Below are 23,399 nucleotides of genomic sequence, written 5' to 3'. Positions count from 1 at the left end.
GGGCTACTCAAGCTGATCTCTGCTTTCTTTCCATAGCCAGTGGCCACACCCTCTAGGCAGCCCTTCTCCCATCTCCTCCTCAGCAGAAGGGCCTGCTGATGCTGACCAGATTCCAGAATTGGGAAGCCTGGGTTCAAATCCCAGCTCTGCTGTGTGGCATCCTCTGTAAGCCTCTTTCTCCCTGTTTTTCAAACTAGGAGGCTAGACTTTCTGATCCCTAAGGTCTCACGCTAGGCCTGACCATCTGTTCTACTAGAGAACGTTTGGGTGTAGGTTAAAACTGGGCAACATGTTAAAATCCATTTTCTCACGTTCAAAGGGCAGAGGTCTCTCAGCTGCAAATCTGACAAATTCTGAGACAAGAAATTAGGGTCTGTGTACTCCCTGGAGCAAATGCCTGTTTCAGTGGGTGCATGTGCTTCTTGTGCATTAGATGCTATGATAAAGCCATTTCTTTGCATATTTTAACTTGACTGTCTCTGTCGCACAGCCATGATAATGGACAGTGAATATTACCATGACATTCTGAAATTATGTTTAGCGATGCAGCAGAAAAAGAAAATTAATTTCATTCATTGACAAGCTTGTCAATTTACTCATATTGACTTTTTGATGCTTCTACCACAGATGGCAAAGTTCATATACTATAAAATACATCATTATTAATATTGTCTTGAGTCATCCTAAGTCTTTGGGAGCTGAGAGATAGGGGGCTATTTCTTCAAATCAGATAAGTATTAAAGAATATATGATCGTGTGTGTTCATATTTATATTTTATATTAAAAACACCAACGGCATCTTGAATAAGTCATCTTTGACTGGCTTCATTCCCCCACATCCAATCAGTTGTGAGTCCTGCCAATTCTATTCCATCATATTTTTCAATTCCATCCCCCTCTTTCTATCACTGCTACCTCTGCCCTGGTTTAGGCTGTCATTACTCGATGACCGGATGATTCCAACAGTTTCCCAGGAGGGCTTCTTGCCTCCAGTTTCTCTCCTTCTCCAATCTATCTTTCATCTTACCTTCACGGCAATGATGGTGCCACTTTTCCACTCTAAAGCCTTCTGTGGCTCCCTTCAGATTAAAGTTCATTATCCAAGGGCCACTGTGGTCTGTCCTTTGCCTATAACCTCATCCTCCCTCCCCATTTGGAACGTGTGGGTCCACCCAGAGCTCTGCTTCTGCACCTGAATCTTGTTCAGGAACTGGTTAAAGAGAGATTCCTGTGTTCCTTTGTAACTCCTGATTCCAGAAGGGCCTGGGAAAAGGGTTAAGGGCGGAGGCTTTGGGCTCAGATGGACGGGGTGTGGGTCCTGTACCCACTTCCTGGGCTGTTATGGGTCTTCTGAGCCTCAGTGGCCTTGTCAGTACCATGGGGACAGCAGGTTCTGTAATGGTGGAACTGTGACTCTAATCTAAGCCTCAATTAAAGTGGTTGTTTCTGTTTTTTTTTTCCTTTTTTTTTTTTTTTTTTTTTCCTTTTTTTTTTTTTTTTTTTTAAAGGGAATTTCTAAACAGCCAATGTTAGAAATTCAGCCAATGTGTTGAAGATTTGATCTGGTCAAACCCAACCAGTCCTTGCCTCTCATCCATTCCTTCAGACCTGCCAGTGCCACTACCTCTCTGGCCCATCTCTCCATGTTCCAGCTGAAATACCCCCTCTACCATAAGAGGCTCTGACTAGCTCAGCTAAAAGAGGACCTCTTCCTTCTCTGAGCTCCCACAACCCTTACAATCTTATTGGATTACACTTTTCATCATTACCAGGATTCCCCTGGCTTCCATTAACTCGGGGGGTCCTCAACCCCTGGGCCATGGACTGGTACTGGTGGATGCCCTGTTAAGAACCGGGCTGCACAGCAGGAAGTGAGCGGCAGGGTATTAATGCCTGAGCTTCGCCTCCTGTCAGATCAGCGGCGGCAGAAGATTCTCATAGGAGCTGGCCAGGTGCGGTGGCTCATGCCTGTACCCCCAGCACTTTGCAAGGCTGAGGCAGGCGGATCACAAGGTCAGGGATTTGAGACCAGCCTGGCCAACATAGTGAAACCCTGTCCCTACTAAAAACACAAAAAATTAGCCAGGTGTGGTGGCAGGTGCCTATAATCCCAGCTACTGGAGAGGCTGAGGCAGGAGAATCGCTTGAACCTGGGAGGCAGAGGTTCCAGTGAGCCAAGATCGCACCATTGCACTCCAGCCTGAGTGACAGTGCGAGATTCGATCTCAAAAAAAAAAAAAAAAAAAAATTCCTAGGAGCACAAACCCTATTGTGAACAGGGCATGTGAGGGATCTAGGTTGCGTGCTCCTTATAAGAATCTAACTAATGCCTGATAATTTGAGGTGGAACAGTTTCATCCTGAAACCATCCCCTCCCCCATCACCTCACTGGTCCATGGAAAAATTGTTTTGCATGAAACTGTTCCCTGGAAACAAAAAGGTTGGGCACCACTCTATTCACTCAAACATAAGTGGATCTTCCATCTTTCTGCTGTTTCTTCTGATTTTCCTATCTGTGGCAGAATGGCTAGGACATTTTGTATTTCTCCTGTTAATAACAATTCACATTCTTTTGGCACTTTACAGTATTTTCACAATATTTTCCATTGTCTTTATTCGCTTGGCTAAGATGGAGCGCCTCCTGTGGGTGAGCTGTGGTGCTGCACCGTGGTGCTGGCACATTGAGAAGCCATTGTCTATTGGGTGAAACCATGGGTCAGCAAATACTTATCATAAAATATAGGCATTTGATGGTTGACAGTGGGATTCCCATGTCCACCATTAAAGTTCCAATGTTTAGCACAGCGCCTGGTGCATAGCAGGTGCCCTCATGACAATACGAGTGGCTAACATGCACTGAGTAATTACTGACAGCAAAGCCAAGTGCCCCAAGTTTAAAATGAGTGGACACTTCAGGAATGTCATGAGGCTGCTCTGTCCAGCAGGGCATACAGGGATGAAGAAGTGTGGGTGGAGGGCCAGTAAGGTTCCATGATCTGCCCAACCACCCTGTGAGACAGGCAGGTGTCACAAGCCCAGTGCATAAGTTTTTGTTTGGTGTGGCTCATGGAGTGACAGTGGCTAACCAGGAAAGTGGCACCAACAGGCTGAGCACCACAGGCTCTGACTTTTGGACTGGGGGACTGGACTGGACTGGACTGATGGACACTTTTCTTCATCACCAGGATTCCCCTCACTCCCATTAACTGAAATGTGAGCAGATCCTCCTTCTTTCTGCTATTTGGACTAGCTTCCTAGGGGAGCGGGGTAGCTCCCCAGGGCCAGAGAGAAGTCAGAGCCAATCAGAGCAAGGCCCCGTGGGCTTCTCTCCTATAAGGGGGGATTGCAGGAAGCATCAGCCTGGGACTCAGGTGAGGCCCATGGGAGTCCTGAGAACCTTGCCTTCAATTAAACATCTGCCCTTCTTCTCTCTCTGGCCCCAGGATCAGAGCCCAGTGGGCTCCAGCCTCCTACTCCCACACTCACAGAGGGTGTCACAATACCTGGCGTCTGTGGGGCTCCTGTCAGTTTGGAGGAAAATGGCACCTGGAAAAAGTCTCCAAGTGCAGTGCTGAAACATTGAATTGAATCCAGCAAAACTTGGCACCTGGTTTGCTAATAGTGCCACAAAATGTCATAAGAGGAGAAAGTGGCCCTGAATATGGATTCGGAGGACAGGTCATAAAAGCCCCAGTGGGGGTCTAGATACGAGCGGCATGCTGGGTGACTGACGCATGCGACGGCCGTGTCTCTGTCCCTGGTGCTGACCAACCACACTCCTCGGGTGCCGTGCCTTCCCTCTTGGTGTTGGTGACTCCCGACCAGACTTAGCCTGGTGACAGAGTGGCAGTGAAGGAGGGTGAGGACAGGTAGACAACTTGGTAGTGGTTGCTGGAGCAGCCTAGCCATACAAAATTGTGAGGCAGAGAAAACTGCCTCAATTGCAGTTGTCAAGACAGTTTTTAGTTTTCTCTCCAGGAATTAAGGAGAAATGTATTTCCCTGGGTCACTCACATACACGGTATGTTGGAATTTTAACCTTGACTCCCCGAGCTTGGTGCAAGGCCACATCAATCCATCCTTCAAGGCCTAGGCTGAGTCTTTCTAGGAAGCCTTCCTTGGCTTGTCCAGGCAGAGTTCGTCATTCTGTCCTTTATGCCCCCTCCAAACTTCACTTAAATGGCCTGACACTTTGTGCTGTGATAACTCACCTGGCAGGAGCTGAACGTTATTTCTTTCTTTCAAGCATGAGCGCTGGGTCCTGAATAGACCAACAACCCAGAAGATGTGTGTTGGGTGAATAACTCCCCCTACTAAATACCGTCCACCTGCCCATGCCCTGAGGTCATTTTCTCCCAACCTGCTCTGTCACCTGCCTTGAGATAACAATCCATGGGTACCCACTCATAACTGCCATGTTGTCTGATAGCTCTGACGCATTCGTGGGGTTTCTAGGACCTTACCCCCTAGTCTGACCTTGCAGACCTTGGTCCCCATGCATTGACAGGTGAGATGGATATAGGCTTCAGCTGAATGCACAGGGCAGCTGAGGCTCGCAGAGAGAAAGGCAGTTTTCTCAAGCCCCATGGTTCTGTAATGGTGGAACTGTGACTCTAATCTAAGCCTCAATTAAACTGGTTGTTTCTGGGTTTTTTTTTTTTTCTTCCTTTTTTCTTTTTTTAAAGGGAATTTCTAAACAGCCAATGTTACCTGAACCTTTGATGATGCCAATTCTACTCGGCCGTTGAAAAGTTCTCACTGCCCGTATCTGGCTCTGCCATGCTCTGGCCTCTTGATTCTTTTGCTCTGAGCTTGCCCTGTTCCTCCTATTCCATTTTTTTTTTTTTTTTTTTTGAGACAGAGTCTTGTCTTGTCGCCCAGACTGGAATGCAATGGCACAATCTCAGCTCACTGCAACCTCCACCTCCCGAGTTCAAGTGATTCTCCTGCCTTAGCCTCCCCAGTAGCTGGGATTATAGGTGTGTGCCACAACGCTTAGCTAATTTTTTGTATCTTTAGTAGAGACAGGGTTTCACCATGTTGGCCAGGCTGGTCTCGAACTCTCAACCTCATGATCCGCCCCCCCAAGGTGCTGGGATTACAGGCGTGAGCCACTGCGCCTGGCCTCCACCAAATCTTTATCACACATTTACCAGGTGCCAGGAACTCACAAGAGCCCTGCACAGTAGACGTTATCATCCCCATTTTATGGATGAAAACCTGAAACTCTGCAAGGATAAGTGGCTTGCACCATGTTGCAGAGCAAAAGGTGCAGCAGAAAGGATTCAAACCCAGAGCGAGCTAGCTCCTCTGACGCCACGTCCCCCTTGGCCTGAAATCCCTCATTATGGATGTCTGGGGAACATCTGGTCAGGTATCCAGAGCAACGAACCTGTGGGAAGGAGCCCGCCCTGTGATTTATTTTCTTTGAGGTTCCCAGGGTATTTTTTTCCTCCTTTTAAAATGCAGCACTGCCATATTCCCACTTGAGGTCATTAGCCCCAGCATAGGTTAAAAACAAAGTGTTTGTGTCCATCCGTCTAATTGCGCAGAAACCATCAAACCCTCATTACCATCAGCCTAATTATTTTGAAATCTAGCATATTATCATGTTCCACAATTAGGCAGATGATAAGCATTTGCCCCACCTGCCCAGGGAGAGGAGGTAAGCTTGGCATGAGGGAGGTGGAGAGGAGGGGGCCGTGGGCTGCCTTGGGAGGAAGTGAGACGTCTATACTTGCAGGAGCTCACCCACCCGCTTCTGATGATTTCCCGTCCCCCAACTTGCAAAGCCACTAACAAGAGTTTCACCCTAATGAGCAGGGAGGGTGGGACCTGACTGGTTGAAGGGGACAGTGTTACAGAGCTGGAAACTAATTGTCACCATTCAGGTTTCTGGGCATAAACAAAATGCCTACCTGGATGTCGTGAAACAGACCAGCCTGCAAGGCTTCTACGAACCATTGTAAACCTCAGCACAAATGCTTCTGCTTGTCTGCTGGCAGGAGTTGTCCCTTCCTGCACTGTGGCCTCCCTGCCTCTGCATGCTGGTGTGTTGGTTTGGTGCTGGAAGGGGACAATCCTGGGGACTGGAGGAGGACTTTGCATGGCAGTCTGAAATGCACCTCCGAATCAGAAGACAGAATGGAAGAGAGGTTGATGGTCGGTTCATTTAATCCCCTTGTTTTATAAACAAGGGGACTCTTCTGCTGTGGTAAGATCATTTGCCTTTGACTTATGTACCAGATGTTGGAAAGAGAGATGGGTCAACAATGAGAAGAAAAGTTGCCATTTACTGAGCACTCACTGTGTGCCTGACCTTTTTCCAAGTGCTTTATGTGGATTTGACCCACATAATTTCTGTAAGAGTCACTTGTAGTCTTCCCATTTTATGGACGAGGAAGCTGAGGCACAGGGCTTTTAAGCAGCATACTCAAGATTCTGTACAACGACTAAGTAGCAGAGCCACAGTTTGAGCCCAGGCAGCCTGCCCTATGGCCAGTGCTCCCAGTTATAATGTGACTCTCCCAGGTACTGCCCAGCCCTACCCAAGTACCGAATAATGAGGGATGGAGTTCAGGCCACCATGCAGGCAAAGTCCTCTGCCAGCTCGTGGACTGCCCCTTGGGTCGCTTCTAATACATCGGCATAGACTGGCAATTTGCAGTGCCCCCCCACCCCAGCTCAGCAGCCCACAGTCAGGTTGGCAAACAGCACCAAGACACTGATAATACAGGGGGTAAGTGTGCCAAGGGCACGTGGGGCCTGTGGGCAGCCTGCCCAGGCTGTGCATGGTGGCGAGGCCTGGAAGGTTTTGCAAGGGCAAGGCTTGAGCTAAATCTTGAAGGAGGTTTAGATGTTGGTCAGAAGAAGAGGTGGGGTGGAGGCAAGGCGCACAGAGCTAAATCGTGGCAGGTGGGGACAGGATGGGAATGTGGCTTTCTGGGCTGCTTGCCCTGTGCTCATTCTACCCCACCAAGTGTCTCCTTTCTCCTTATGAGGCCGGAACTGCCTTCTGAACGCCATTGTGACTTGGCTCAGCTAGGAACCATGAGAGGACAAGATGACATCTCTTCAGGATGGTGTAGAGATGTGGGGGGAGTGTGCAGGGCAGGTGCGCGAGGGGTGGGGACACGTTGGGTCCATGGTGCCGTTTGTGCAGGTAAGATGCACAGGTGACAAGGAGGAGGCTGTTTTAAAGCCAAGGCAGGCACCAGCGCCTGGATAGGACTTTACGGTCCTTGAAACAGGTTCCCCCAGCCCTTCGCCTGTGTCTCGGAGAGAGGTCCTCTAGTTCCGCCTAGCCCTGGCTGCCCCAGCCACTGGGATGGAACTGTTTTCAACCACGTGGAAGAAAACCCGCCCCCAGGTTGGAAGAAAACCCACCCCCAGGTCTTGCTCTCGCTGCTGCTGTGTGTGACTGCAGAGAGGGCCTGGTTCTTAGCAGACCCTGAAGTGTCCCGCAAAGATTAGAAAGTCCCACATTTGGGTTCATGTTTCTAACGGGGACTAGTCTAACAGGAGGAATTAAAAGATGGGCCCTAGCTTTCCTGAGCAAGGCAGGTGAAGAGCACAAGATCACGGGAAGCGTGAGGCTGGCCCTGAGGCTTATTTCCCACCCATCAGAGAGGCCAGCAGCTCCACGGCCTCTTCTCCCCCAGAGGGGCTCAGCTGCAGGGAGTCTCCGAGCTGTGCTCCTGAGGCCCTTTGCGAAGTCCTAGTCAGAAACCAGGTTCCCACAGCCTCGGTCCCTGGGGCCCTGGGTCAGCTTGAGCTGAGTTCAGTCCCACTCTCTCTTACCTGCCATGAGATCTTGGGTGGCTCCCTTTGTTGGAGCCTCAACTTATCCATCTGTGAAATTGAGACAAATAACATGACCCATTGTATTAGTTTCCCAGGCCTGCCATAACACAGGGCTGCAAAACAGCAGCTTAAACAGCAGGTTTCTTGCCTCCCAGGGCTGCAGTCTGGACGCATGAGTCAGTGTGTGGGCAAGGCTGTGCTCCTTCTGAAGGCATTGGGGAGGCTCCGTTCCAGGCCTCCCTCTGAGCTTCTGGTAGCTCCTTGGCTTGTGGCTGCAGAACTCTGCTCTTCACAGGGTGTGTTCCCTGTGTGCCCGACTGTGTTCAGATATCCCCTTTTATTCTGACAGCAGTCTTATTGGATTAGCTCCTAGCCTAGTCCAGTAGGACCACATCATAACTACTTATATCTGCAAGGACCTTATTTACAAATGTAGTCACATTCGCAGGCGCTGGGAGTTAGGATTTTAATGTCTTTTTGGTGGGGGCACAATTCTACTGGTAACAGAAGATAAAAATATATGACCCCTTCCCTCAAGTTCCCGGATATTGATAGAAGCAGAAAATTCTAGTCAGGGGAAGGGGAAAGAAATTTCAGGAAGGTGAGTACAAGCCACACAGCTGACAGAAGATAGAGGAGATAGAGTGGATTCGCAGGTGAGACTGCGAGGGGCAGCTCCTTCCCTAAGATCCAGAGACAGACAGTGTGACCCTGGAGCAGCTTCTGAATCTCACTTCTGTCTTCGACTTCCGGTGGCCTCCGGGAGAGCAGTTTCCGGAGATGAATTTCCTTCTCCTCCACCACTGCCCGTGGGCTCTGAGGCTGATGGAGAGAGACCCGGTAGGTCACCTCGTCTCTCCTTCCTGGAAAATTTGCCATGGCTCCGAATCCTCTATCCACCCTCTAGCCACACTCCTGCAACGCTCGGAATCAAAGCCGCCCAGCGTCAGAGCATGGACGATCAAGGTGGACTTACCCGCTCAGAAAGAATGTGGGGCTTCCGTCGAGGGAGACCTCAATGACCTTCCTTTGAAAAGAAAAATGTCTTTGCAAGTAGGTAAATAAAAAAAGAAAAAGAAAAGAAAGGAAAAACCGAAAAAGATTTTCATTTCAAAATAATCTTTATTATCTGAGGATTACAAGAATTGTCATTTCAATTATGCTGACGTCTATTCTTAGAAGGAGGTATAATGGCTTTCTCCTTCCAAGCTGGAGTGACTGTCATTATGTGTGGGATGTACTCCATTACCTAACTCCCTGCCATTAGAAATGTTTAGTGGAGACACTGGCTGATTTTTCTCTTTCTTTCGCTCTGCTCAACCCTCCAACACCTCTTCTTCCGGCACAAAAGCACAAGAAGCAGCAGAAAATGCATATGGGCTTTCAAGGCAGGGAATCCTGGGTTCAAATGGCAGCTCTCAACTCACCTGCCAAGAGACCCCGGGGATTTTGGCAGCTGTAAGCGGGAATGATCGTTTGATCTGATGGCAGTGTTAAAGGACTAAGGAGACAAATACGAAAAATGCCCAGGAGTGTGTCTAGCACACAGTGAGGGCTTGTAATGGCAGTGAGTGCGTTTCACAAAGCAAGCTACATCATGTTTCGTACATGACTTTGTTGTTCTCGTGGACGTCGTGCAGTGGTTGACTGTAGACTCCGAAGCCAGTCCCTGGGTCTGCATCCTGACATACCAACTGCGTGGATTGGGAAACTTGCTTAGGCTCTCTGTTGTCTCAGTTTTCTCATCTGTAAAATGGGGATTAAAAACTCCACCCTCTTAGTAGAGCTGTGATGAGAATCCAGTGAGTTTCTGTGTGTAAATTGCTTGGAACGGAATCTGGCCTAGAGTGAGTACTTGTTTTGGTTCACATGGGCCCTGCTATGACAAAATATCATAGGCTGGGTGACTTATAAACCACAGGCATTTACTTCTCACAGTTCAGGAGGCTGGGAAGTCCAAGGTCAAGGCACTGGTCAGATTTGGTGTCTGGTGAGGTCCTGCTTCCCAGTTCATACATAGACGGCACCTTCTTGCTGTGTCCCATCGTCGAAGAGGCAAGCTAGCTCTCTGGGGTCTTTTGTAAGGGCACTAATTCCAGTCGTGAGGGCTCTACTCTCAAGACCTAATCACCTCACAAAGATTCCACCTGCTAATGCCACCTTGTGAGTTAGGATTTCAACATATGGATTTTGGGAGGACACAGGCATCAGACCATAGCCATGCTGTATGTAAAGTGTTAACTGCTATGAACTCCAGGACACTGCAAATAATTGATGTCATGCTTCCATGTTAATGCCTAAACTAGAGACTTTTATGCCTGAGGACTCAGTCAAGTGGAGACCTGGTCAAAACTAACTGAGGCATATAGGGGCTTGGTGTAAACACAGTGGCCTCTTGTGACATTTAGCTTCCACCATTCTCCTCTCATTCATTCAGTTGAGGGCCTGTTGTTTGCCAGGTGCTACGCAAAATTTAAAAATAAAATGAACTTGCTCCTATCCCACATGGGACTTACAATCTATTGAGTAACAATAGACAACAAACAAGTAAACCAGTATCACATTTAAAATGTGATACTCTTATGTTTTGAGAAGGGAGAGGAGAACATGGAATGAGGGCCTAATTAGTTTGGTTAGGGATGGCCACACCTCTGCAGGAAGGCCATACCTGCAAATTAAATTTGCAGCAGGAGGCAAAACCAGCTACAGGGGATGCGGGAATGGGGACAATGTCCAAAGCGGTGGGAAGAGCCTGCCAAGGCCCTGAGCTGGGAAAGAGCTTGGCAGGCCAGTATCAGGGTTGGGGAGAGTGGCTTGAGATGTCCTTGGAGAGGCCAGCAGAGGCCACATCATACCTGGTTTTCTGTATCCTTCGCTTCTGATTAGGGCACAACACATTTACTATGATGACCTGTAAGGGAGAGAAAGATCAGAAAGTACTTTGCCACGTGGGTCCACTTGCTGGCATTCCAGGCAGCTCTGCAGTCCCATTCTCTAGGTGAGAAGACAGAGACACCAGGGTGGAAGAGGTTTGTTAAACTGTAGCAGAGAGATTTTGAAGGAAGAGTTAGAGAAGGTAAACTGGTGGTCGGTCCCCCAGATTCTCACTGTGCTGGAAGCTTGCTTTCTTTTTTTAACGCTAATTTAATTTTTAATTGTTGTGATACATATATGCAGTTTAAAATCAAATTGTTCTATATGTTCTACATAGTGAAAAACACCAGCCCTGTGTTTGAACTTCCTTCTCTTGATTCCTGATCCACGAAGCAAACACTTTCAACTATTTTGATAGTTTCTTCTGATATTTACCTCTCCAGTTCCAAAAACATGCTATGTACTCTCTCTCTCTCTCACACGCACACTCTCTCTAGATCTATAGATGTATCTATAGAGAGAGATCTAGAAAGATCTAGAGAGAGAGTGAGAGTGAGAGACAGTATATAACATGTTTTTGGAACTGGAGAGGTATATATGTAATTTATACTGTATATATTTATTTTTTATGTAAAATAAATCTCTTTATATATAACAAATATCTTGATAAATAATAAATCTATGTACATATTTTGGGGTATTGATATGGTTTGGCTGTGTCCTCACCCAAATCTCATCTTGAATTCTAGTTCCTATAAGCCCTGGATGTTGTGGGTGGGACCTGGTGGAAGGTAATTGAATCATAGGGGCAGCTTCCCCCGTGCTTTTATTCTTGTGATAGTGAGTAAATTCTCACGAGATCTGATGGTTTATAAGGGGCTTCCGCATTTGCTTGTCTCTCATTCTTCTCCTTCTTGTCTCCATGTGAAGAAGGATATGTTTGCTTCCCCTTCCACCACGATTTTAAGTTTCCAGAAGCTTCCCCAGCCCTGTAGAACTGTGAGTCAACTAAACCTCTTTTTAAAAATAACTTATCCAGACATGGGCAGTTCTTTATAGCAGCATGAGAATGGGCTAATACAGGTGTCTATGTATGTATATATAAAGTATACCTAATATATAGATTTATAAATAGATTATGTAAAATCACTATCTATTATCTCTCTATCGATCCATCTATCTAATTTGTTCTGATTCTCTGAACAATCCTGACTGATACACTAGGTATGTGACTTCGTGTAAGCTACTTAATAATTTTGCCCTTTAGTTTCTTCATCGGTATATTAGTCCATTTTCACACAGTTGTAAAGAACTACTTGAGACTGGGCGATTTATAAAGAAAAGAGGTTTAATTGACTCACAGTTCTGCGTGGCTAGGGAGACCTCAGGCAACTTACAATCATGGCAGAAGACAAAGGGGGAGCAAGGCATGTCCCACACAATGGCAGATGAGAGAGAGAGAGAAACAGAGAGAGAGCAAGGAAGTGCCACGCCTAAAACCATCAGCTCTTGTGAGAACTCACTCCCTATCGCAAGAACAGCATGGGGGAAACTGGTGAGATTTGGGTGGGGACACAGAGCCAAACCATATCAATTGGTGAAGTGACTCTAATTGAATTTATCTCATAGACCATCAAATTAGATGATGCCCATTAAACACTCAGCATAGTACCTTGCACATAGAAAGTATTAAGAAAATTTTAATAATCATTACCGTATTTTCTCATATGTAAGGTATCATCTATTGTTAGCTGTGTTGCTTATTTTATGCACCAAGAAAGAAAAAAATTCTGCCACTTGATTGTAAGAATGTCACCTCTAAGATGCATTCTGATTTCCAAAGAAGCTAAAATAAATAAGTAATTTAGAACATAATAATCTCATTATTGTTCTTATTGGCTGCAGCCTGCAACCTCTGTGGCCTCTACTGAATTATTTGTATAATAGTAATAATGCAAATTGTTTGGAATGGAGTGAAATGGTTTGGGTAGGTGATTTAGTTATTTTCTCCATGTCTAACTGTGATCTTTAGCGCAAAGCACAAGAAGGGACAGGGTAGCACTCACCAAGTTGGTGGGATTAATACAAGCCCATTTGATGAATGGAGAAACACAGGCTAACTGAGGTTAAGTAGCTTGTCCAAGGTAATATAATCCTAAATGTAGGAGCTATTAGTTTAACCCAGGCCCATCAGAATTCAAGTCATTCTTCAAAAAGGAAAATCCTTTTCATTTGGCCAAAAGTCCTGGCCCCATGCAATCTGCTCAGTCACTTTGCTTTTCCTTGTCTCCCTAAGCCAAAACCCTGGGTCTGCCTCCATCCTGCACCTGCTTCTCTGTCAAGGCCCCTCTGGACTCTGCCCGTGTTTTGGAGGACCCTAGGCTCAACATAGCTGGTTTTGCCACCTATTCTCTGTATGGCTCAGGGCAAGCCCCAGTGCTCTCTTCAAAGGACCCAAACATAGTCCTTGGTGTGTACAGTTTCTGTAAGGACTTAATCATATCAAAGGTAGGATTTTCTAAGAGCGGAACTGAACTTGTTTCTGGTCCACTGTGTGATTTTGGGCAAGTTATGAAACTCTCAGAAGCCACAGCTTCCTTCTCTGAAGTTCCCTGCACACTCTTTAATGAGGTAAACAAAACCAAGGGGAGATGGTTCCTTGTTGGGTGGAAGTACCAGGCAACTAGCAGGAACCATTGCTTTTGAGGGGCGTGGGGACTTCAGGCTTAGCTCTGTTCCTGTCTCATTTAGCTGGTTATGAGGCTCCTGGCTGCTGACCCTGAGAGGGCCCAATTTGGAAGGAAAGGATTTATAGGAACGATAAGTCAGTCCTCTAGGCACTGGGTTGACATTGCATTTTACTGTAGGGAGACATAGAAGAATCCAGGCGAGAGCTGAAGATTCTCCTAGAACCTAGAACAGAGCTTCTTAGAACACCTCGGAAGTCCTGTTGTGAATGCCTCAGCTGTGGCCTCTACTGAATTATTTGTATAATAGTAATAATGCAAATTGTTTGGAATGGAGTGAGATGGTTCGTGTGGGTGATTTAGTTATTTTCTGTCAGTGTCCAGGGCAGTAAGAAGAATAATCATGATAACGACAAGACTGGCAACGGTCATGTGTGTTTCCCGGGTGCTAAGCACTGTGCTTAGTGCTTCCATTATGGTGATCCACTCATTTATTTCTCAAGGCAGCCTGTGAGCAAGGTGCCGGTGTTGTCTCATGCACAGATGGGTAGAGAGCTGCTGCAACTCCTCATCAGGATGTCCAGCTCCTGCTCAGCAGAACTGGCATTTAAAGGCAAGTGTGCCTGAATTTCTGATTGCCAGGTGATTCCGTCTTTTACTTCTAGTCTGTTTTATTTATTTATTTATTTTATATCAGAATGCACCCAAGGGTTATAATTTATTTTATTCAGTGGGTTGTAATCCGTTATGATTACTATTTACTTCATTGCTTACCAGTCCCAGATTTGGCCAGTGGGAACTCTTTCACACTGGCATCCATATTTTTGAAGATCTTTCTGTCATCCTTTGAGTGCTTTCTTATTTTTTTGGCATGAAAAATATTCCTGGCTCATCTTATATGTTTTTCCTGTCCAAGCCCTGAGGTCAGTCATTTTTCTAAGGAAGCTTGGTTCGTTTTAGTGCAGAATGGTATTTAGAAGCCAAGATCTACACGTGATTATTTCTAAGTACTTCATGGGAAATTGAGAGACCACAACCCTTTCTGGTGTTGTCAGCCCTCAGTGCAGTGTCATTTTAACTCTATCACCAGAAAAATCCCCCAAAGGAGCCATGGAGCCCCAAGACCCCTTTATGCCCTTGGTACTAACTTTTTCCAGTTCAGGAGTCACCAGAGTGTCTGGGCAAGTGTTTGTCATTCTCTACTTCCCCTAGACATTCTGGAAGGGAATGCGGAGGCAGAGGAGATTTCTGAAGAATATCTGGGTCCTGACATCCTCTGATTTGGAATGTTTTGCTGCCAACTCCTTTCCTCCCCACCCCTTCCCCTGTCTTCTTAGGGGACCTAAGCTTTCTGTATGTCCTAGTCCCTGGCACACAGAAGTGAACAAGGCAGACAAAATCTTTGCTCTGGTACAGCAGAGAGATAGACAATACACAAGGAATGAATGAAGAAATATTACAAACAGAGATACATGCTAGGAGGAGAAACGGTGGGGCCCCTGATGCAGAAGAATGGGGGAGGTGGCGATGGTGACGGTGCTTCATTTGGAGAAGGGTCCAGGAAAACCTCTCAAAGAGGAGACCTGCAAGAGGAAAAGGAGCTGGTCACGGGAAAAGTGAAGGAAGAGTGTTACCAGCAGAGGGAAGGGGAGGTGGGAATGCCCAGAGGCAGGGAAGAGCTTGGTGTGTTCCAGCAACTAACAGGAAGCTGGGAGGCTGGCGTGGTGGGTAAGGGGAAGGGAGGCATGGGAGGAGGCTGGGGCCAGGGCCGATTGCACTGGACTCAAAAGCCACAGCAAAGGCTTGGATTTGGACAGTGCTGAAGCTCCGAGAATGAGGAAGCACATCTGGTAATTGAAAAGATGAAAAAAGTAATAATAAAGTACTCACTCACAGGCAGCCGTGATGAAGGAAATGGATGGTGGCCAGGCAGGCCATATGCACTTGGCTAACAGAATTAATCATGTTCGATACGGCACAAAACAAGAACGACAAGCACAATAAAACATTTAAAGACGAGAGTGGATTTTAATTTTAGGAGTAGTCTAAAACAATATGATAATGATGATAGCCAAGTTGGCCCTGTGAATGTAAAATCCAAATAGGACACAAATTAAAGTCATAAATAATATTTAATTTGCTATACCAATGCATTCTCAAAAGTCATATTGATGAAAAAAGTTATTAGAATGAATCAAATGAAGACTCTTGTATGTCTGGAATATTTAGTGGACTGGAGAAATGCTAGCAGAAAAAAAAAAATCCATAACACGATGTATGAGTTGGAAATTGGATGAGAACATTATGATTTTCTACTTGCCTTTATCGAGCAAACCACGGACTGTATTTCCAGGGCCATTTAGCTAGATTAGAACAAATAAGAAAAGACTGATTTTTAAGAACTTATGATTAATGACATGCAATTCTTTTAAAGTAGTTTTGTAAATACTCTATCCCGAAGATATGTTGTGCTCTCATCTGTTACTGAGCCTCGAGCTACGGGGCTTGAGGGACCTTGTTTTGCTGTCACTGATGGTTTCTCCATGCATTGTACTTTTATGAACTGAGATCTTAAATTCAGTGAGCGTACCTTGTACATTGGATGTGCAGAATTGGGAGAGGCAATGAGTGGTGCCAAAAACTATATATGTATCTAGAGAGAGGCAGATTGTGAAAAAACAGCTATTAATTTGCAGAGTATTAAGTATGATTATGGGGAGTGTTAAGGCAGCCTCCTGTAAGTAAAGAGAAGAATGGCTAAATGCAGAGAGCAGGAGAGAACAAGAAATGCAGAAGGAAAGAGTGATTACCAATGCGAATGAAAAGCACAACATGACTAAGAATGTTGGTGTGGGGGAGGGGGGCCGCCAATCTGGATCAACATGTCCACCTGAGCAGGTAATGCTGCTTTATAAACTTTATTTAAAAAGTTTACAAAAGACAACCAGGCCAGGCGTGGTGGCTGACGCCTGTAATCCCAGGACTTTGTGAGTCCGAGGCGAGCAGATCATGAGGTCAGGAGATTGAGACCATCGTGGCTAACATGGTGAAACCCCATCTCTACTAAAAATACAAAAAATTAGCCGGGCATGGTGGCACGTGCCTGTAGTTCCAGCTACTGGGGAGGCTGAGGCAGGAGAATCGCTTGAACCTGGGAGGCGGAGGTTGCAGTGAGTTAAGATCGCATCACTGCACTCCAGCCTGGGAGAAAGAACGAGACTCCGTCTGAAAAAAAAAAGGGGGTTTTCCTAAAAACATACTGTGTTCCCTTTCTGTGCATGGAACAATGGTGTTCTGTAATTAATGCTGGGACGTGACAGTGCCAACTGTGTCATTGAATGAGCTTCCCCCGGCCCCAAACAAAAAGGATCCCAATGCTTTGTGTTAATTTAAACTAAGCCCATGGTGTTCCAACCCAAGGAGACATCATGACCGTGTCTTTGCAGAGTTCACTGGCGAAGAATGAAAAACAAAGGTGAATGGCACCCACTTTTCATCTCCAAAGAAAACGTGTTAGGTAATGGCCCACTGGAGGTCATGAGCTCTCACCAGACTCTTTCTCTAGAGGGATAGCTTAAGGTGGCTGTGTTCCTTCTCCTTGCTTCCTCAGGCCCTTGAAAATGGGTGCTGGTCCAGCTTTCTCGGCTGATGTTCCAAATGAGTCCTGCTCATGCCCGCCTCCATTCTTCATCTAGGGGTCAATCAATCACCCAGCCCTGAGCAGCCCGCCATGAGATGCCTCCATTCCGGCTCCTCTTCAGCTCCCTGGCGATGCCTGTCCTGGTTATTTCTCACCTGCATGATGGAAATCACCTCCTTGCTGGTCTCTGACTTTCTCTCCTCCTCTCATCCATCTTCCAGTCGGCAGCCAGAGTGATCTTTCTAAATTGCAAATCAGATCCCATCAGTGTCCTCCTTAAAACCCTTTTAATGGCTCCCTAGGGTGGTGTTTTTCAACCTTTAAAAAAAAATCCCATGTGATGGTTTGATAAATAATGATAATAGCTCCTATTTATCAATAGCGACCGTTACTATTTATCAAGCACTTCCTGTGTGCCAGGCCCTGTGCTTGTGATAATTCATGTAACTCTGATCGGAGCATGCACATGACTCCTGTTTTACAGGTGAGGACACAGCTTTAGAGAGAGATGTGTCTTGCTGGAGGTGAGGTCACGCAGCTGGCCAAAACCCAGGCCTGATTGGCACCTAAGGGCAGGCTGCCAAATGTGATGTGAGGTGGCCTCTCCACTGCATGCTTCCACACACCCCTTTTATAGTTTGCTATTTCTCCAGGGCCCAGAGTCTCCCTCCAGGTGACGGAGCCTCACCCCTCTGCCCCCACATAGATTGCACTGCCTTTGGGAACCATCACCCTGTATCTGTGGGATAGACTCCAGGACTCTTCTGGTGACATAGAAGGCTTCTGCTGGCCTCTCTCTGTCTCCCCTTCTATGCGTCCACTGTACTTATCCTGGTCCCGCCTCTCTGCTTTGGGTTTCCTTCCCTTGCCTCTTTGGATTCTAGCTCATTCCTGAGGCTCAGCGTAAGCATCACCTCCTCCAGGAAGCCCTTAATGCCCCAGGCTGGATCAGGGGCCCTGTCTGAATGTTCCTGCTGCGTCAGGTACCTCTGCCCTGGATCACTCTCTATCCAGGTATGTTCCTCCTTTTTCATCTCCCCCAGACTGTGAGTCTCTTCATTCATTTGTTCAGGTATTCATTCAACAACTATTTGCTGAGTGCCTACTATGTGATAAGCACCGTGCTAGGTACTGCAGATCCTGTAGTGACAAGAACAGACAAGATTCGTATTCTCATGGAAATTACATTTATAACAAGATGTTGGAATGGAAATTTTGGGCAAGATCCAGGATGAAGTTGGGTACGACATCCCAAAGATGCAGTCGTGAGGGCCTTGTTCTCAGTTGGGGAGGGGATGCTCTACTTTGAAATGTAAATGCATGACCTTGGAGTCAGGTGGCCTGGCCCCCAGGCTCTACTCTGGTGCTTAACTTGCTGTGTGCCCTCAGGCAGGTTGCATTGTGTCTCTGAGCTGAAAACCAAGTTTGCTGATTCACACCCCACAGGGTTTTGGTTGGGATTAAAAACGTGGGTGATTACCTGGCATTTGGCTGGTACTCAGCTAACGAAAGACCATTCACCATCCTCCCTTTACCCCAGCACAATTGTTCAGCAAGTCCTGCATCTCCAGTTCAGTTTGGAGGTAGCAGGTGCTCCTGGGGCATTCCTGAATCCCAGCCCCCTGGACCTGACTCTTTTGGACCTCTCCTTCCTTGGGGGATCTGAGACACACCTTTGAGGACAGGTGCAACGATTCGCACATCTGCCATCAATGTATTAGATGGCCTAGTTCCACTCACACTTCTAAAACTGTGTTTTATTCTTCTTCTAAATTACTAATAATAGGAGAACTGAAGAATCTAGATATTTAAAATCCATTTAAAAATAAACAAAACCTAGGAGTCACCAAGATGTCTTTCGATAAGTGAGTGAATAAACAAACGTGGTACAGCTATACAATGGAATAGTATTTAGAGATAAGAAATGAACTGTCAACTCACAAAACGACATGGGGAAACTTCCAGTCCACATTGCTGAATGAAAGAAGCCAGTTTGAAAAGGCTGGCTAGTGTATGATTCCAACCATATAACATTCTGAAAAAGGCAAAATTATGGAGACGGTAGAAAGATGGGTGGTGGTTAAGAACTGGGAGGAAGTGCGGAGGGATGAAAAGGTGGAGTTCAGGGGCTTTTGAGGGCATTGAAGCTATTCTGTACACCACTGCGATGCTGGATACACGCCATTTGCCAAAATCCATGGAATGTATGACACAGATGATTAACCCCAATCTAAAGTAAGGACTTTCATTATTAATAATGTGTCAGTATTGGTTGATCAGTTGCAACAAGTGCAATGGCAACACTCATGCAAAATGTTGACAGTGGGGGAAGCTGTGAATGTGAGGGGAAGGGAAACACACAAGAAGCCTCTGTATTTTACACTCACGTTTTCTGCAAACATAAAACTGCTCTAGAAAATAGTCTAAATAAAATAAAACAAGTAAAGTTGATTCCCTTGAAGAGCACAAATCTCATGCACCCACGCACCAGGGGTTCTCCTCTGGGATTTCAGGCTGCAGATTTTGCGCTGTATAGGAAGGAGTCCAGCTGTGGGCTGGGCCACACCCTCCTCACATACGTTTGTTGCCAGAGCCCAAACCTCTAGGACTGGTCCCAGCATGGGCCATAATCACCTGTGGAAAGTTGAGAGCAGCGAGCCACATGTGTAGTAGGTTTTTAAGTGGCCTGGTAAAAAGAAACAGGAGAAATAAACCTTAATACTATATTTAATTTAACCCAATTATCCAAAATATTATCATTTCAATATGTAATTAATATAAAAATTACTAGTGAGGTGTATTTTGTGTTCTTTTTTTTCCACACAAAGTCTTTGAAATCTGGCGAGTGTTTAAGACACATCTCAATTCAGACTCAATTCAGGCTGTGTTTCCAGTGCTCAGGCTGGAGTCTGTGGTCACTCCAGTGGACAGCACAGGTTCAGATGGTCACTGAGCAATGTGGGGAACCAGGGGGTTGTTCAGGGAGGTTCCTCCCCACCATCTCCTTCCCTCCTTTTTTCCTTCCCGTGTTGACGGTGTGCCAATTAAAAATTAATTTTTAGAGCTGCACTTGTCTCTCAAACTCCTTGGGGGCAAGTGTCTGTGCCCAAGGCTCTGTGTACACGAGGCAAGGGCAGACCCATCAAGCTGCTGCAGCTTCATTCCACCACAGCAGGTGGATTTTTCTCCTTCCCCCACCTGCACTTTGACTATTTAAGAGAGAACTAAATGTGAGGGAGAATGGGGGCCCACAGAGCTGCAGCCTAACTTTGCCCCAGAAGAGCCTCTTATGAGGAAAATCCTCCCGGCAACATCACCAGAATAAAATGGTATTCCTTAGCTTGCCATCCCTGCTGAGACAAGGAGAGCACAGGCTATGTGAGGCTTGTTCAGCTGCCTCCCCTTCTGTGTCCATGACAGACATCACTAATCAATCTCAGCTCTTTCTGAACTATCTGTGTCTGCATCCTCTCTGTACTCCACCTCCTGCTCCAGGCAGACAATCCTGATTGATAGACTACAGACAGCCAATTAGCTCTCCCTCTCCAGTTTGCTATCCTGCTCTATGAGATGGCCCATCTCATCTTTCCAATGTTACTTCTTATTGCACCCTTCTGTTCATGAACATCACATTCCAGCAGCATCAAATGAGTCTTCATTTTCTTGAACACCCAAAGCCCTGTGTATGGCTGGTCAGGTTGTTCACTGTGTACGAGGGCTCCCAGCCAAGGGGTGGGTAGGGCATGGCATACGGCCCAATGCCCATTCACTAAGCTGTACACTTTAGACTGAGGATGCCCGCACTGGGTTCAAGGTGCCTTTTGTTCAGTTTACACAAAGGCATTATATATTCTAGTAGTGATCTGTGAACCGTCTCTGGCCCTTTGCCTATGCAGTTCCTTCTGCCTGGAATGCCCTTTCCCTACCATTTTGTCCTCATTCTTTTGAGTCTTGCTTCAGTCCCTCAAACCCTGTCCAGGTCTAGTGGCAAGCACTGCAAGTTCCCTTGCGTCTCTCAGCCGTGGCTCAGTTCACAGCCAACCTTATATAAGAACTAAGTGGGGTCATTTTTGTCCGGATGGAATTGTGAGTCTCTTGAGTCTGGAGGCTGTGTGTGATTTTCCAGGCTGGGGTCTGGCACAGCCACCTGAAGCAGAAGTGCACGGACTTGACCAAACCAGACATTTCTAATGAAGCTTTTCTTTTTTTTTTTTTTTGAGATGGAGTCTCACTCTGTCGCCAGGCTGGAGTGCAGTGGTGGGACCTCAACTCACTGCAACCTCTGCCTCCTGGGTTCAGGCGATTCTCCTGCCTCAGCCTCCTGAGTAGCTGGGACTACAGGCACCTGCCACCACACCCAGCTAAGTTTTGTATTTTTTGTAGAGACAAGGTTTCACTATGTTGGCTAGGATGGTCTCGATCTCTTGACCTTGTGATCCTCCTGCCTCGGCCTCCCAAAGTGCTAGGATTACAGGCATGAGCCACCGCACCTGGCCCTAATGAAGTTCTAAGACAGACCAGGCTGTGACCACTAATGATATGAACAGGCAGCACTTACAGAATGCTTCCCCTGTGCCCACATGGCTCTAAAGACAGCATGGGCGATCTCAGTTAGTGCTTGCAATAAGGCCATGAGGTGGGGGTTATCACTGTTATCCCTGGTTCATGGATGGGAGTAGCAGAGGGAGTGAGTCACAGAGAGGTTGAGAACCTGTCCCGGGGTATGGGACTGGGTTAGGGAGAGGCGTGCCGACTCCAGGCTCCTGCTTATCATTTTCTCTAGGCACCCCCGCCACCTCCCACCGTATTGATGGTTCAGTGTTTCCGTCATGGATGTGGGAGGGAGGTTAAAGAGCATTAACAGTAATAATAACGACAGCGGTAACTCGTTCTTAGGGACACTCCCCTTGTGCCAGACACTGTTCTGAGTGCTTTCTGCAGATCACCTGGATTGTGCCTGCATGTCTGTGCCAAATGCTGGGCACACATCTCAAAGTGGGGATAGCCCCTCCCCACCTTTTGTTCCTGCTAAGTAAGCTGAGGCCTGAGGTTCTCACAGCTAGCAAGTGCTGGCTCCTGGATTCGCCTGGGGGCCCTGCCTGGCTTTTGTGCCTGGCCTCTAGCTCCACATGCTGCTGCCCCTCAAAGTCCCCTCCCACAAGGGCAGGAAGTCTGGGGTGTTCCCACCTTCCAAAACCTAAGCGGATCCCCTGGGGGAGGGAGCAGAGCCCACTTGGTGGGCACATGAGCTCTGGGGACAGCCTGCTTGGTGCAAATCCAGCTCTGCCACTAGCCTGTCGAGAGCCTTGGTAAGTTGCTCAACATCTCTGTGCCTCAGTTTCCTCAGCTTTAAAACAGATGCAATGCTAGGCCTGTTGCTACGGTTGCTGTGGAGATCGAACGAGACAACGTGTTGATGCGCTTGCACACCTGAACATACAGGAAACGCTAACCTCTCACTGTGATACCCAGCACCACTGAAGGCAGCAGCTAGAGAAGATGGAGCCTGGACTTTGGAGACAGATCCTGGCATTGCACAAATTGCACATCCTCTCTGGATCTCAGTTTCCTCACCTGCAAAACAGCCGTGAGAATCTACCTGGAGTTACTTCGTCGTTTAGCACATGCGTGCGGGTTTGCGATGGGCTAGCCTGTGTTGGGTATCAGGATTCCACAACAAGCCCATCCCTGTCCCTAAGAAGCTTGCAGGCAAGCTCAGAGGTACTTAATCTGGGGTCTGTGGGTCCCCAGGCTGTCCACAGTGGGCTTCAGGGGGCTCTACAAACCCCCCAGGTGTGTACGAAATAGGTCTGGGGCTTTCACTGGATCTTTGAGAGGCCCTGGGCAGAGAGGAGAGTTGCATCAGATTCTGGATCTTGCTCCTTGGGGGAGCCTAGCCTTTACACCTGCCTGTGTTGGAGGGCTGGGCTGCTCACCTGCTCCGACCCAGGGCTGGCGTCAGGCTTCCGCACCAGCCTTGCCCAGGGCCACGGTTCCCTATCAGGGCCCTTGTTGATCCCAGTCCTGAGTGCACGGTAGAAGTAGGCATGGGCCTCTGTGCAGGGTGAGTCCATGTTTCCTTGGATTCACCCCACACAGCCTGCCCTCTTCAGCACAGCCTCAGAAAGAGCTTGGGGGAAAAACACATTCCTAAATAAATAATAAATATGGGCAGGAAAAAAAATACAGAACGTGTTTGCCTTCTTCAGGACTTTTGACAGGACTGCTCTGCCTGGCTCTGGGCTCTCTCTGTCTCTCCCAATTACTGCCTCTGCCTTCCACATGTTGCCTTAGGAGTGCTAAGTCAACTTGCCATCAGCAGCTGTCGCTGAAAGTTCTTAGCATCCATGTTTCAGCCCCTCTCAGCACTCTGGGGGCATGCAGCTATGAGGATT

This window comes from Mandrillus leucophaeus, unplaced genomic scaffold (assembly GCF_000951045.1).
Source record: "Mandrillus leucophaeus isolate KB7577 unplaced genomic scaffold, Mleu.le_1.0 Scaffold4, whole genome shotgun sequence".
Classification (NCBI taxonomy): domain Eukaryota; kingdom Metazoa; phylum Chordata; class Mammalia; order Primates; family Cercopithecidae; genus Mandrillus; species Mandrillus leucophaeus.
This window is presented reverse-complemented; position numbering follows the sequence as displayed.